The sequence below is a fragment of the Sphaeramia orbicularis genome, chromosome 5 (genome assembly GCF_902148855.1).
Source record: "Sphaeramia orbicularis chromosome 5, fSphaOr1.1, whole genome shotgun sequence".
NCBI lineage: Eukaryota > Metazoa > Chordata > Actinopteri > Kurtiformes > Apogonidae > Sphaeramia > Sphaeramia orbicularis.
Genome location: NC_043961.1, coordinates 8,251,791 through 8,268,296, shown reverse-complemented (window position 1 = coordinate 8,268,296; position 16,506 = coordinate 8,251,791). Strand labels below are relative to the sequence as shown.

The 16,506-nt window shown below is 34.7% G+C and overlaps 1 protein-coding gene across 1 annotated transcript in view; it reads left to right on the top strand.

The window, feature by feature from the left end:
• LOC115419135 (copine-9-like) overlaps nt 1–16,506 on the top strand; it is a 399,664-nt gene that overhangs the window by 139,604 nt on the left and 243,554 nt on the right. The gene's annotated exons all lie outside the window — the stretch shown is intronic.

Genomic DNA, 16,506 nt, shown 5'->3' with positions numbered 1-16,506 from the left:
ATCTTCTACAACGCTGATTCACCCGTAAAACCCATGGAGTTGGATCAATGACAGTGGATGGACGCACTTGTTTTAACATTTAGTTATTGATATCTTTGCTGATAAAGTCACTTTTTCTTAAATTTTCTCTGTTTTTGATATAACCGTCAACTTTAATCTGAACTTTAATGAACATCTACATGATCAGTGAATTAAATATTGGAAAATACATGATTTTCACTGAAAAAAATGCAAAATACAGAGGATGGTTTCATAATACATGGTGATAAATCACTTAAGAAAAGTTAAATAGAGAGAAAATTTCAACAGGTAACTGACACAGAAGTAGCATTGGGTCTTTATGGGTTAAACAAAAAGTTTTGTTTTTTGCATATTATCTCCATGAAGGGAGTAATAACTAGTATTAGAGTATGTTAAAATGTGAGAAAACATCAGATGAGCTGCATTAAAAATGTTTTTCTTTCATAGTTTTCACACAGTTTATCAGTAAATACATGTTTCTTTGCTTTTAAAATCAAGTGCATAGTGTCAGGCTGAGTGGACATTTTTGTAACTCCATAAAAAATAGATTCATAAAAAAATTCAACTGCATTAGTTTTTTTTTTTTTCCATGCCTAAAGAAAAATTAAAATAAAAACACTCAGGAAAAAAATCTTGATTAAGGTTGTCATAATTCATGCATTAAAGTTCAGATCAAAGTGGATGGTTATTATATCAAAAACAAAACAAAACAAAAAAACTTTTTTACAGGCATTGGGTTTTACTGGTGAATAACTGTTGTAGAAGATAACAGTGTTTCCATGGTAACTACGGAGCCTCTGAAAATGGGTCATATCAGACGATGGTGAAAATGCATTTTACATGAATCATTTACATGTATTGATGAAATTAGTGGTTCAGAAAACATTAAACATTTCAGATCAATAGGTGCTGTTGGCTGTTTGGGAATTTTAAAGTGAAAATCATGTTTTTTTTTGTTTTGTCCTGAAAAATCATCCATTTGAATGCAGAGTGACCAAAGAATAGAATATATTCATTTTCCCTGCAGTTTCATCTGAATTGTCTGTTTGTTTTTTTGTTTGTTTTTTTGGCTCAAACACAAACCTGAAGTATTTTAGGAAATGCCTGTAGCAAAAGAAAACATCTTTCACAGCACAACATGTTAAGTTTAAGTGTATTTTCATGTGAGGGCAGAAAAAAAAGACAAAATACATGTAGCTGTAGAGTTTATGTTAGACTTTTACCTTGAAATCCTTGTTAATGTCTGTTGATAATATGTTTTAATGAAAAATTATATTTTAATTTATTAGTTTTATCGGTATTTTAATAACCAATTTAAAACAAAAAACAGATAAAACTTTTTAAATATGGGTGTATGATTTAGTTTTCTTTTTAAAGTTGGAAAAGATTCAGTTTTCTGTTCGTGGACAAATAATAATGTTTTTTTTTTTTTTTTTTTTTAATCAACAGTGGAATCCTTTTTTTTTTCAACTGTCAACAACAGTGTCCTGCTGTCTGCTATGTCCTCAGGATGGAGACATTTGTTGTTAGTTTACATGATATTAACTACGAATCAGCCCTGAGCATTGGAAACAGGAGTTGATCATATTTATTTGGTGTTGTTGTGGTTTTTTTTGTTTTTTGTTTTTTTTTCGTGTTTAATAGGTCTGTAGGTTTGTTGTATAATTAGCTTTTTTTTTGTATTGTGTCTGTGTGGTCCCTTATGTCTAAGTAAATGCTTATGTAAATGTATAATAAAAAAAACCCCAAAAAACACTTAAATATGCAAAGCGTTCCTATATTTTGGCCACTAAAACAGATTAATTTCAGTTTAATATAGTTTCAGTGTTGAACATTTATAGAAGAGGAATAGAAATGGTATCAGCTGATTAATGACCTGTCAGCTTTTCTTCTTTTCTTTTTTTTCTGCTCCAAACTATCATTATTAAACTGGTCGGCTTTATCAGTTCACCTCTAACACACACTCCAGGTCCAGGCTGAACCAGAGCTAATCATATGTGCCTTTATCTGACCCCACATTTAACCTCATCTTATTAAAAACCTTTTTTCAGCTTCACATGTACGCCCACATACATGCATGAAGGTGAAGGAGAGTCACACCCTGCAGCCAATGTGCATATATGCTCATGTCCATAAGTATTTGGACACTAGTCTCTTTTCCATTGGACATCTGCACAAAACTTCACTGATATTTACTAAATGTGGAAAAAACAGAAGTGCATAATGACAGTTTTTCCATTAAATCACAAATGCGATGATCTGTTTATTTATTGGCAATGTCTACTTCCACAGTACTGTGGCACCAAATATCAGTTTGTCTATTACCACAGACCAATCAAATGTTAGCATTTGTACTAGAGCCAATCACAGATACTGTTCCATGAACTCATTCTGCTATTGTTGCCACAGTACTGTGGTCATACATGCAATATTCTTCAGTTCATTCTTTTGTTCATTTTTCTACCACAGTACTGTGGCAACTGATGGAAGAAATGACAAATTAGTGATAGCTTATAGCACAGGTGTCAAACATGCGGCCCAGGGGCCAAATCCGGCCCACCAAAGGGTCCAATCTGGCCCGTGGGATGAATTTGTCAAGTGCAAAAATTACACTGAAGATTTTAAAAATCAGTGGTGTCAAAATCCTTTTAATTCAGGTTCCACATACAGACACATACAGTCCAATAAATTTCAAATAAGCCTGACCAGTAAAATATTATCATTACTAGAAGCACTCGGAGAGCGCAGACCTCCGCCAAGGCTGATCAGTGGCCCCCCCCGTGGGCCCCCCCACCCCCGATCACCACCAAAATTTAATCATTTCTTCCTTATCCCATTTCCAACAAACCCTGAAAATTTCATCAAAATCTGTCCATGACTTTTTGAGTTATGTTGCACACTAACGGACAGACAAACAGACAGACAGACAGACAGACAGACAAACAAACCCTGGCAAAAACATAACCTCCTTGGCGGAGGTAATAACCTATAAATAATGACAATCCCAAATTTTATCTTAGTTTTTTTGGTGTAAAAAAGTAAAATTACATGAAAATGTTGACATTATCAAAGTAGACTCTTACAAAAAATGTGAATAACCTGAACAAACAGAAATGTCTTAAGAAAAGTAAATGCAATTTTACCAATATTCTGCCTGTTACTAAATGTTTTGTGCGATTGTAATGCACATGTGTAAATGATAAACTGATAAACCGAGGCATAATATTGTTAAAATTACACTTGTTTTTCTTAAGACAGTTGAAGTTGTTCATGTTATTTAGATTTTTAAGGAAACTTTGTAGATGTAAACCTGATAAAAAAATAATTTTACTTTTTTCACTATTATTATTTTATTGGTCTGGCCCACTTGTGATCAAATTGGGCTGAATGTGGCCCCTGAACTAAAATGAGTTTGACACCCCTGGTTTATAGCATAGAATGGGAAATATTGTTGTAAATACTCTATATGCTGTTTTATTTGTTCTTTGCTCTGGAGGCTGGAGAAGGTGGGCGGAGCTACCTGTTAGATAGATTCAGTACTGTGTCATATGACTTCTTAGTTCAGTGTCAGTTCAGTGCGATGGTCCTGTGGAATTCTACACTCTGAACGTTGTCCCACTGGCTGATTTATATCAATGTTGAATTTTCCTATCGGCGCTATGCCCCCCCCCCATGTTTGAAAATCTTTTGGAAAAAAAAGAAAAAAAAAATCCTGCTCTGACCAGGAATTAAACCCAGGTCTTCCACATCACAGTCCAGTATGTTATAGAGTGAACTGAATGTCTGGTGTTTCTTAGGTCGACCTATTCACTATCTGATGGCCTTAGTACTTTTTTGGGTTTCCAGTCTAGACATGATGTAACGAGGGTGCTAATTGGCTCTGTGGTAATAGACAAGACCCATATTTGGTACCACAGTACTGTGTCAATAGCCACTTTGTTATTTATTATGGTGAAATGTCAGTAGAAATCATTCCATAAACATGGTGACAAATGTAAATATCATGCTGATTGACAGAAATATTCATATTTCTCTCATAGCGCCCTCTAGGTCCTGGAAAATGCTCCCATTTCTCTGTTGTTTTGAATCTAGAATGCTCGTTACCCTCCATCTCCTGCTAAATTAAAAAATGATTGGGTTTCCTCATGTGTCTACACAGATCTTATCTGTCATTTTTCACCTCTTAATTCATCCTGCAGGCTGAATTGTGAGATGTTTGAATGTTATTTTTATTCTGTTGTTTCATTTGGTGTTGGTTTATTATTCCTGTTTTTTGTTGTTTTTAAATTGTACAGCTTTTTATGTTTTTTCCTATTCTATTCTATTCTATTCTATTCTATTCTGTTCTGTTCTGTTCTGTTCTATTCTATTCTATTCTATTCTATTCTATTCTATTCTATTCTATTCTGTTCTGTTCTGTTCTGTTCTGTTCTGTTCTGTTCTATTCTGTTCTGTTGTATTCTATTCTATTCTACTCTGTTCTATTCTACTCTAGTTGATTCTATTCTATTCTATTCTATTCTGTTCTGTTCTGTTCTGTTCTATTCTATTCTATTCTACTCTGTTCTATTCTACTCTACTTGATTCTATTGTATTCTATTCTATTCTATTCTATTCTATTCTATTCTATTCTATTCTATAATTTCACTCATCATAGCTGAACTGAACACATAAACCTAACTGTTAATGGTGCAGACGTCACCACACTAAGAGCGTTGCATTCACTGGTTACTGTTAAAAAAATGTAATTACAGCTGTTCTCCATTTTTCGCTGCACCCTGAAGGAATGAATCAGACGTTAACTCCAGGACGGTGCTGTGGTGTGTAATCAGGGTTTTCACGTACGTACGCTCCTGCCCACTGTTTCTGGGCAGAACGGGAGAGGCCTCATCACCATGCAGAGTGAATATGGAAATCCCATCCCCCCTGAACACACCTTTGGAAGGACTCCATAAGCCTCTGTGGGTTCAGTCCTGTAAGGCAGCGCTGAAGGGTGGAAAAAAAAAACAGTGGTAAAATTAAAGAAGTTCTAAAAGTCATTAAATGTGGCAGAACGGGCCACGGTTTGGAACAATTTAAAACACCATTAGAGCTAATGATTCTGTAAGATTAAACAGTCAATGTGTCCTGTCATTAGGGTTCGTTCACTTTTTAAGAGAAAAGTTTTAGTAGTGGAAAGGAAAACTGCAAAAATGAACAAATAAATAAATAAATAAATAAATAAATAAATAAAAAGCAGTACTGAGTTTCAATCACAGCCTCACAATAACAACAAACCTCCAGCTTCAGTTATTGTTCGGTGGATATTGCTTCGCTGCTGCTGTGAGGTTGTAATATCACCTTAAACAAACAGGTTTTTTTTGCTTTGTCTCTGGTCACCGCCTGGATATTTTTATATAATAATAATAATACTCTCCTCTAATATGCCTTTTACACACACATGGTTAGGATATTACACAACTTTCACAATAAGAAAAGAACAAAACACATGCACTGCAAAAATACAAAATCTGACCAAGTGTTTTTTTCTCATTTCTAGTCCAAATGTCTCATCACACTTAAAATAAGACAGAATCACCTAAAGACGAACTTTTCACTGAGATAGAAGAACTGATTTAGAGACAATAGATCTGGAAAATCTGATTTCAACAAATCTTACCAAGATAATTTTTACTTGTTCACTGGCAGATTTTTTTTTTTTTTTTTTTTTAGCTTGAATTAAGTAAGAAAAAAAATCTTGAGTTAAGCAAAAATATCTTGAATTAAGCAAAAAACATCTTTAATTAAGCAAAAAATAAATCTTGAATTAAGCAAAAAATCTTGGCTTTAGCAGAAAATCTTGAATTAAGCAAAAAAATAAATAAATAAATAAAAAATAAAAATCTTGAATTAAACAACCAAAAAAAAAAAAAAAAAATCTTGAATAAAGCACAAATAATATCTTGAATTCAGAAAAAAAATCTTGAACTAAGTAAACAAATCTTGAATGAATCAGAAAATCTTGGAGTAAGCAAAAAAAAAAATCTTTAATTAAGCAAAAAAATAAAAATAAAATAAAAATCTTGAATTAAGCAAAAAAAAAAAAAAAAAATCTTGAATCAAGCACACAAAAAAATCTTGAATTAAGAAGAAAATCTTGAATTAGGCAGAAATATCTTGAGTTAAGCACAAAAAAATCTTGAATGAAGAAGAAAATCTTGAATTAAGCAAAAAACATCTTGAATTAAGCAAAAAAAAAAAATCTTGACTAAAGCACAAATAATATCTTTAATTCAGAAAAAAATCTTGAACTAAGTAAACAAATCTTGAATGAATCAGAAAATCTTGGAGTAAGCAAAAAAAATCTTTAATTAAGCAAAAAAAAAAAAAAAAAAAAAAAAAAAAAAAATCTTGAATTAAGCAAAAAAAAAAAAAAAAAAAAATCTTGAATCAAGCACACAAAAAAATCTTGAATTAAGAAGAAAATCTTGAATTAGGCAGAAATATCTTGAGTTAAGCACAAAAAAATCTTGAATGAAGAAGAAAATCTTGAATTAAGCAAAAAACATCTTGAATTAAGCAAAAAAAAAAAAAAATCTTGACTAAAGCACAAATAATATCTTTAATTCAGAAAAAAATCTTGAACTAAGTAAACAAATCTTGAATGAATCAGAAAATCTTTGAGTAAGCAAAAAAAAAAAAAAAAGAATTAAGCAAAAGAAAAAAATCTTGAATTAAGCAAAAAAAAAAAAAAAATCTTGAATCAAGCACAAAAAAAATCTTGAATTAAGAAGAAAATCTTGAATTACGCAAACAAATCTGAGTGAAAATGATCTTGGTAAGATTTCTTGAAATCAGATTTTCCAGATCTCTTGTCTAAAAATCAGTTGAGAAATGAGAAAAATACACTTGGTCAGGTTTTAGATATTTACAGTGCACATCCGTATACACATGCATATGTACATACATTCCTACATATACACACAAACATACACATAGAATCTTTGACCTTTGCATTTCTTGGTTGTGCTGCAAAATATAAATAAACAACAAATAACTAAAATAAATAAATATATACTGTACATAAACCACAGTGAACATACGGTGATGATAATACCCTCATCCCTTTATCTGGTGAGTGTTTTTGAACTGGTTTACGTTTGAACGTTCTTCAGAAGGTGCAGAAGGAACCAAACCGACACGACTGATGCAAACGCTGATATTTGTTACATCTGAAATAATCTTGGAATGCGTGACGCTGCCTAATCTGCTGCAGGCACTGGGACGGCAAATGAATGAAATTAGACGTGAAGAAATCTGAAGGTGACTTACAGTCAATCAAACTCTTTTCACCTTTGTTTCTGATTCCAAACCCTGCAGCTCACCGCCGCCGCCGCCTTCGCCTGCCATGTAAATGAAGGTCATTAGAGTTTTTTTTGCATCTGTGTGGCTCCTCTGCAGTAAAAGATCTCATTTGGTCATCGCTCACAGGCTTATCCCAGTGTGCGGTAATTTCATTTAATCCCAGCCCCGGTTCAGTGTTGAGCTCAAACTGACATCTCTGCTGAAGGAGTTTGTTTGTTTGTTTGTTTTTTTTTCCAGGCGAGTGTAATGTGGGGGGGTTGGAGAGATATGTTTAGAAAAAAACAGACTGAAGACTCATGGTGATACGGAGGATAGAAATATAACCAAAGTACATGTGAGGGAGTTGGAGTGACTGTTTGAAATGGCACAGAGCGTTGGGTTTGGCTCTTCTGGACAAACTGCGGTGCTCTGCTGGTGCTGTACGGACCTCTAACATTTCCATTCTTTCCATTAGTGTCTGGCTTTTACCTCCCTCTTCAAACCCTTATAACCTCACACTTGGCTCAGAAATATGAAACCCAGAAAACAGCAGGCAATAGAGGAGATTTCAGTGGGTAATAGGTACACTCCGATATTACACCTCCATCCGTTTCCTTTCAATCACTGTTTGACTACACTGTAAAAAAAAAAAAAAAAACACATAAAAAAAAAGGGTATTATTCCAGCATCTGGGGCTCCAAAAAAAATACTGTTAAATAACGGAAAATAACCATCTCATAAAAATACGGTAATTTTCCATAACTAAAATACAGTTTTTTGCTCTAACTTTACATGAGATTTTGCATATTTTTTTTGACGTTTTAATGTTTAATAAAGAATATTTACCTGTATTTAAACAATCAAATTACCTATAAAAAATGGACAAACATTGTTATGAAACAAATAATAGGGCTTACATGTTATACATTCACAAAAACACACTTATTCAACATTTTTGTTGTGAAACCTCCTGTAATTACACAAGATATTTGTCAATTAACAAACAAGTTTTGTTAAACTTACAGAACAAATACTTCTTTTACGGTTAATTGTCAGTAATTTTATCTGGTTTTATTATATTTTTTTTACATTATTAAACTTTAAATTAACAGTTTAGTCTCATAAATAGAAAATAAATATTTGTGAAATTACGATACATTTGTGAATGTATTTTAACTGTATTTTTCTGTGAAAAAAGAAAAAAAATCTTTTAAAAAATGGAAATTTTGTGGTTATTCACCGTTACATTTTTTTCCATGTTATTTTACATTTGACATGGGTAATAGGTGCACTCCGATATTACACCTCCATCCGTTTCCTTGTAATCACTGTTTGACTACACTGTAAAAGAAAAAACCTCGTAAAAAAAACAGTATTATTCCGGCAGCAGAGGTGCCAAAAAATACTGTAAAATAACAAAAAATAACCATCTGATAAAAATACGGTAATTTTCCATAATTAAAATACAGTTTTTTGCTCTAACTTTACATTAGATTTTGCATGTTTTTTTTTTTTTTTTTTTTAACTTTTTAGTGTTTAATAAAGAATATTCACATGTATTAAAACACTCAAATTACCTATAAAAATGGACAAACATTGTTATAAAACAAATAATAGGGCTTACATGTTATACATTCACAAAAACACACTTATTCATCATTTTTGTTGTGAAACCTCCTGTAATTACACAAGATATTTGTCAAATAACAAACAAGTCTTCTTAAACTTACAGAACAAATACTTCTTTTATGGTTAATTGTCAATAATTTTATCTCGTTTTATTTATTTATTTATTTTTTACAGTATTAAAATTTAAATTAACAGTTTAATCTCATAAATAAAAAAATAAATATTTGTGAAATTACGATACATTTGTAAATGTATTTTAACTGTATTTTTCTGTGAAAAAAGAAAACAAATCTTTTAAAAGCTGGAAATTTTATGGTAATTTACCGTTATTTTTTTTCTTGTTATTTTACATCTGACATGTAAAATCACAGTCTATTTTTTAAATTTCATTGATATTTTCCTGTATCTTAAAAATACAGACAAAAATCTGTAAAATAAATTGTAGAAATTCTGTTAAATTACAGATTTTTTTACAGTGTAAAGAGGAGTTGAGCCACGGGGCTTTTTCTTCTGGGAGTATTTCCACATTTGGTCCTGATGGAGGGTCAGCTGGTCAGTGGACCACAGCCAGCGGTCACTCAGGTGGTGCTGTTGGGGTTTGTCTGGACTGTGCAGAACCAGGGCCTGTCCATCACAGCACAGTGGGACCAGGAGGAGGTGAAGACAGAAAGAGCAAAGCATTCTGGGAGGAGCAGAGGGTTGGCTTTATTGATTCCAAATCCAGCATCAAACCTGCTTAAATCCAATCAGTTAGAAACCGTTACAGAGTCTGACTGAGTTTATTTACAGACTGAAAAGGAATGCACTACACTAATGCTGCGTTCCAGTCCACCTGTAACTCGTGTTTTTCCATCCTTCTACCGGTGAAAATGCACTGGAATGTCAGTCAAACCTGTGACTTCCCACCCGTGAACTCGTACTAGATCGATGTTCTCCCAGTTCTAACTTCTGACGTCACGTAGCAGTGGTGGCCCCCATGGATGTGAGGTTTATGTAAATTGTTTATTAAAACAAGGTATTGCTCTGATATTATTTATCTGCAAATGTTCTGTATAATCAGCAGCTGCTCTACTGTTAGCTAGTTTTCAGTCCAATGAGTGCAAGAAGAAATTAATACCAAATACGTACAAACATACAAATAACATAAAAGGTAGAACAGCTTCTCTTGGCTTATGCACCGTTTTTCCTCCTCTGTTTCCCTCAAATAACCAAGGAACAAACACCTTTAGCGATAGAAATGACTGTAAATAAACATAACGTACGATCCACCATGCTGGTTTATTTACATCTAGCTCCCACACTTCCTTGTGCTCATGCAGTTTGGCGTGACTTGCCTGGAACGTTACAAAGTCGTGAGTCGTGGTTTGAAGTCATGACTTATGGGCTCAAAAACCAGCTTGGAAGGCAGCATTATTAAATGTTTCTTTTTGTGGATTAAATCTAAGACATCAGCATTATTTATTACCTTTTGAGTCATTCAGGACAAAAATGTCCACTTCCAAAAAACTGTGCTTCTTCTCCTTCTCCTTCTTCCTCCTCCACCTCCTCCTCTTACTACCACTACTTCTTTGACACCCTTGACTGTTAATCCCTTTAGTGTCATTTTTGCACTTGGAAACTTTGTTGGGCCGGTTTTGGCCCACGAGCCGCATGTTTGACACCTCTGATGTAATCTAAAGCTGCAGCACTTGAGTTTTTTTTTTTTTTTTTTTTACCATTACTGACACTGACAGGATCCCATTTGACAATTCAAGTGGTTTATGTGTCATTGAAAATCTACCTGTTAATGGCTTGGTCTAATTACAGGCGCTTTTACACAGACAGGGAGGTTGAATATATGATTGATGGCTGTAATTACCAATTGCTGATCAGATTATGGTGCAGTTCTGCTCTACTCTGTGGATAAATGTGGAAGCTTTTAACCCCCAAAAGCCCAGAACAGTGTTTTGGACGTCTGCCTGTCATGTATTTATTCTTTTTTTTTTTTTATATATATATATTTTTGCATCAGTCGGAATCAGGTGTGAACCAAAAGTCTCATCTAGTTCTTTTAAAGTCTTGACTACTTTATTTCACTCAGTGGCGTCAAACATGCGTCCTGCAAAACAATCTAAATCTCTCTGAACTTGTTACTATCAGTGAATTTAAAACTATTTTAAAGGAGCGTGAAATCACTGAACTTGGTCAATGTAACTTTTTTTAAAACTTGCACAAATGCTTGTTTTGTCACTATCAATTGTATGTTTTTTTTTTATTTTTTATTATGCGTTGATTATGTCTTGTCTTGTCAGAAACTGTGCAGTATGCTGCTTTTCTTGGCCAGGTATCTCTTGGAAAAAGAGATTTGCAGTCTCAATGAGGCTTTTTTTACCAGATTATATAAAGGATATATATAATTTCACTTTGAATCACGACATTAATTCATGTTAAAAGCTCACCAGCTATCCATACCAATATGTTATAGTTTAACACAGTGAAACAATAAAGACTGTAATAAATATTGACTGACTTTGGTGCAGGAGGCTGGCGTTTGTACACCCCCCCCCCCCCCCCCAGCTCCGACAACCAAGGACCACTATCCCCCTGTTCTAACTTAACATATTTACTGGACTGACAAAAATGCATTTGGCCTAGTGTAGTCTTATATTGTATATTGTATTGTGTAGTGTTTATTGTATAGAAACAGTCGTCATGGCGTCACTGCATTAGATTGTAGCTGAACACTAAACTGACAGCGCTCAAACACTCCGCTGAGTTACCATGAAGCATTTGTTGTCATTATGTGTTCATGGAAACATGTATTTCACATTATCTTGAGAGAGTTGTTTCTTTTCTTCTTCTTACGTTTATCGGTGCCTGACAGGTATAGTCGTTTGGACATGGTGAAACCGCTCCAACAAACTGACTAATCTCTTCATCCTGGGTTGCCAGGTTTTCAATTACAATCACCATTTTCAGTGTTCGGCGTTTCCAGATCATCAAGAAATCAAATGACTTGATACACTCACAGTCAATGAAAACTTTGAGAGCATATTTTTTGACATAATTGTTATTTTGAAACCCTAAACTGGAATTTTTTCATATGAATCATTTGTTTAGGATGTTGGCATACAGAAACAAAAATCTAAAGTTTCAAGAATAATTTCAAAACAAAAAACTTAACAAAAGAAAATGGCACCTGCCAAACACAAAGTCACAACAGTAGCGGTCCTGGTCTGCAGTTGTCACTCTCCCTCTCCCTGGACGTGGTCTATGGTCAACAGAGCCTGTGGTGTTGTGGTGTTCAACCAGGTTTGTGATTGTGGGTTGGGAACAGCCCATACATACGCCTGGCTGTATGACTGGAGCTCAAAGGCCTCCACCATGCCCAGTGCCCAGAGATGTTCAAGTGATAGACGTGGCATGATGCTGTTCACTGGACTAACAATGGTGGCCTTTTTTGGGCCTTTATATAGGCCTTCCAAACCAATCCTCAAATTGTGCAGATACCCACTGAGTATTGCTAAATGTGTATTTGGTCCACTTTTGCAAAGAGACCAACCAATGTGCAATGAACCGTGACAACATGACAACTCATCATTATCTCAACTACCCCGGCACTAAGTCATCAATAAATCCACAATGAATAAGTACAACCCCCCTACAAGTAGAAATATGCAGACATTTGTACCTCAAAGTTTCTATTGACTGTCAGTATGGATAATTTTGGGGCCCTCTGGTGGCTGCGGGGGCCTCTGAGGCAGTCGCTTAATTCGCTTCTAGGGCGGTTTAGCTCTGGGTTCCATGTACAGACCAATTCAATCTCAAATGGGTCAGATCAGTAAAATACCATCATAATAACCTATAAATAATGACCACTACACATTTTTGTCCTTGTAAATGTAAAGATTTTCATGTAATTTTCCTGTATTTACACTAAAACAAACTATCATTTCACAAAAAAACAAGAATAACCTGAACAAATATGAACCTGAAATGTCCTAAGAGAAGTCAGTGTAATTGTACCAATATTCTGTCTGTTATTAAATGTTTACTGTATTTGTAGATCCACTGTGATCTGTATATTATGTGTAAATGATAAACTGAAGCAGAATATCGTTAAAATTGTCCTTATTTTTCTTAGGAAATTTGAGGTTTTTCATGTTATTCACGTTGTTTTAAAGGCTAGTTTGTAAATATTTTCATGATGTAAGGAAAGTTTAGAATTCACATTATTTATACAGGGTGGGGAAGCAAAATTTACAATGAACATTTAGTTGTTTTTTCTCAGCAGGCACTACGTCAATTGTTTTGAAACCAAACATATATTGATCTCATAATCATACCTAACACTATTATCCATACCTTTTCAGAAACTTTTGCCCATATGAGTAATCAGGAAAGCAAACGTCAAAGAGTGTGTGATTTGCTGAATGCATTCGTCACACCAAAGGAGATTTCAAAAATAGTTGGAGTGCCCATAAAGACTGTTTATAATGGAAAGAAGAGAATGACTATGAGCTAGGGCTGCATGACTGATTGATTTTAAATCGAAATCGGATTTTTTAATTAGGACGATTTTTAAAAAAGGGAAATTGTGAAATCGATTTCATCTTTCTCGTGCCTCTGGGCCGCGCGCCTGCGGGCTAACGTACATTATTATTATTATTTTTTTTTTATTAAATTAATTTAGTTCTCTTACTTGCTAAATTTTTCATTCACAAATGTAAGTTCTATAACACAAAACCAAATATTATTTATTTTTTGAAAGATGCTGAACTTTATGTAAAGTTGTTCAATAAATGTGGAAGCAAAAAGGCTACAAAAACCATCAGTATTTGCTCTGATTTGGACATTGTATTGTTGTGTATTTCCCCTGGCAACCTTCTTAAGATTATTTTCTTGTTATATACATTGTTTGTATACTCTACTTCATTCAATAAAGATTTAATGAAGAAAAAAAAAAAAAAAACTTCTGTAGGTTCATCATGTAATATCATCACAGATTCGAGGTCGGAGCAGTGCCTTGCATTGTGGGCTGCTCACGAAAATGACAAGCTGACTTCTGTTGTCTTTTGTAGTTTTACCCAAAAATCGAAATCGAAAATCAAGTTTTTAGAGGAAAAAATCAGGATTTTATTTTTTGCCAAAACCATGCAGCTCTACTATGAGCAAAACTATTACGAGAAAGTCTGGAAGATACTATTAAAGAAGAATGGGAGAAGTTGTCACCCGAATATTTGAGGAACACTTGCGCAAGTTTCAGGAAGCGTGTGAAGGCAGTTATTGAGAAAGAAGGAGGACACATAGAATAAAAACATTTTCTATTATGTACATTTTCTTGTGGCAAATAAATTCTCATGACTTTCAATAAACTAATTGGTCATACACTGTCTTTCAATCCCTGCCTCAACATATTGTAAATTTTGCTTCCCCACCCTGTATATTATTATTTTACTGGTCTGGCCCAGGGCTGAATGTGGCCCCAGAACTAGAATGGCTTTCACACCCCTGGTTTCACCCACAGTTATTGATCTAGTTGGTTCTACAGTCACAGACCCAGACGTACTGAACCAAAGCCTCCCCACCAGCCGTAGTCCAACACCGTACCCCAGACTCAGGGCAGTGATTTACTTACAGTTGCATTTCTTTCTAGTATTAATGAAACACTGAAAAATTCAGACACAATCCAGTCCCGGAGCACTTCCATTTTTTTTAGAGCAGCAGATGTCGCCTCTAATAAAAAGGTCGAGCCCAGATGATGGAGACGGCGTTTCACCAGGGGAACTGCTGATGATAATGTGGCGTCTCTTGTTGACAGGTGAGAAAAACCTGGATGTTGTAACTCCAGCCACCGGAGATTTAACAAGCACAGTGACATGATGAGGCGGCTTAGACCAGTTCACACCAATGCAACTGTGCTGCAACTTTAGCTTTCAGTGTATGAAAATGGCGTCATGTTTCTGAGAATGTTTGGTCTGAATTGGGCTCAGACCTGGAGAGGCTAATTGGGAGATTATGGAGGATTCCTGGTGGGTCGGCTCAGGTCAATCTGGAGTTTGGACTGGTTGGACTGGAAAGCAAATTTTTACCTTATATGTCACTTCTCTATTCTTCTTGTTGCGTTCCTTCTCCATTCAAATCTGCAATCAATCCAATCCACTTTATTTATATAGCACATTTAAACCACACTGCACACTGTGGTGGTAGTAGCGGTAGTAGTGGTAGTATTAGTGGTAGTAGTGGTAGTATTAGTAGTATTAGTGGTGGTGGTAGTGGTAGTATTAGTAGTATTAGTGGTGGTAGTGGTAGTATTAGTAGTATTAGTGGTAGTAGTGGTAGTATTAGTGGTAGTGGTGGTGGTAGTGGTAGTATTAGTAGTAATAGTGGTGGTGGTAGTGGTAGTATTAGTAGTATTAGTGGTAGTAGTGGTAGTATTAGTGGTAGTGGTGGTGGTAGTGGTAGTATTAGTGGTAATAGTGGTGGTGGTAGTGGTAGTATTAGTAGTATTAGTGGTAGTATTAGTAGTATTAGTGGTAGTAGTGGAAGTATTAGTGGTGGTGGTAGTGGTAGTATTAGTTGTAATAGTGGTGGTGGTAGTGGTAGTATTAGTGGTAGTAGTGGTAATATTAGTAGTATTAGTGGTGGTGGTAGTGGTAGTATTAGTAGTATTAGTGGTGGTAGTGGTAGTATTAGTAGTATTAGTGGTGGTAGTGGTAGTATTAGTAGTATTAGTGGTAGTAGTGGTAGTATTAGTGGTAGTGGTGGTGGTAGTGGTAGTATTAGTAGTAATAGTGGTGGTGGTAGTGGTAGTATTAGTAGTATTAGTGGTAGTAGTGGTAGTATTAGTGGTAGTGGTGGTGGTAGTGGTAGTATTAGTAGTAATAGTGGTGGTGGTAGTGGTAGTATTAGTAGTATTAGTGGTAGTATTAGTAGTATTAGTGGTAGTAGTGGAAGTATTAGTGGTGGTGGTAGTGGTAGTATTAGTTGTAATAGTGGTGGTGGTAGTGGTAGTATTAGTGGTAGTAGTGGTGGTGGTAGTAGTGGTAGTATTAGTAGTATTAGTGGTGGTGGTGGTGGTATTAGCAGTAGTAGTTATAGTGGTAGTAGTGGTAGTATTAGTGGTAGTTGTGGTGGTGGTAGTAGTGATAGTGTTAGTAGTAATAGTGGCGGTGGTGGTGGTATTAGCAGTAGTAGTTATAATGGTAGTATTAGTAGTATTAGTATTAGTGATAGTAGTAGTATTGTTAGTGGTAGTATTAGTAGTATTAGTATTAGTGGTAGTGGTAATAGTAGTAGTAGTGGTAGTAGTAATAGTATTAGTAGTGGTAGTATTAGTAGTATTAATATTAGTGGTAGTAGTAATACTAGTAGTAGTGGTAGTATTAGTGATATTAGTATTAGTGGTAGTAGTAATAGTAGTAGTAGTGGTGGCAGTGGTAGTATTAGTATTAGTGGTAATATTAGTAGTAGTGGTGGTAATAGTAGTAATAGTGGTGGTGGTGGCAGTGGTGGTGGTAGTAATAGTAGTAGCAGTAGTGGTAGTATTAGTTG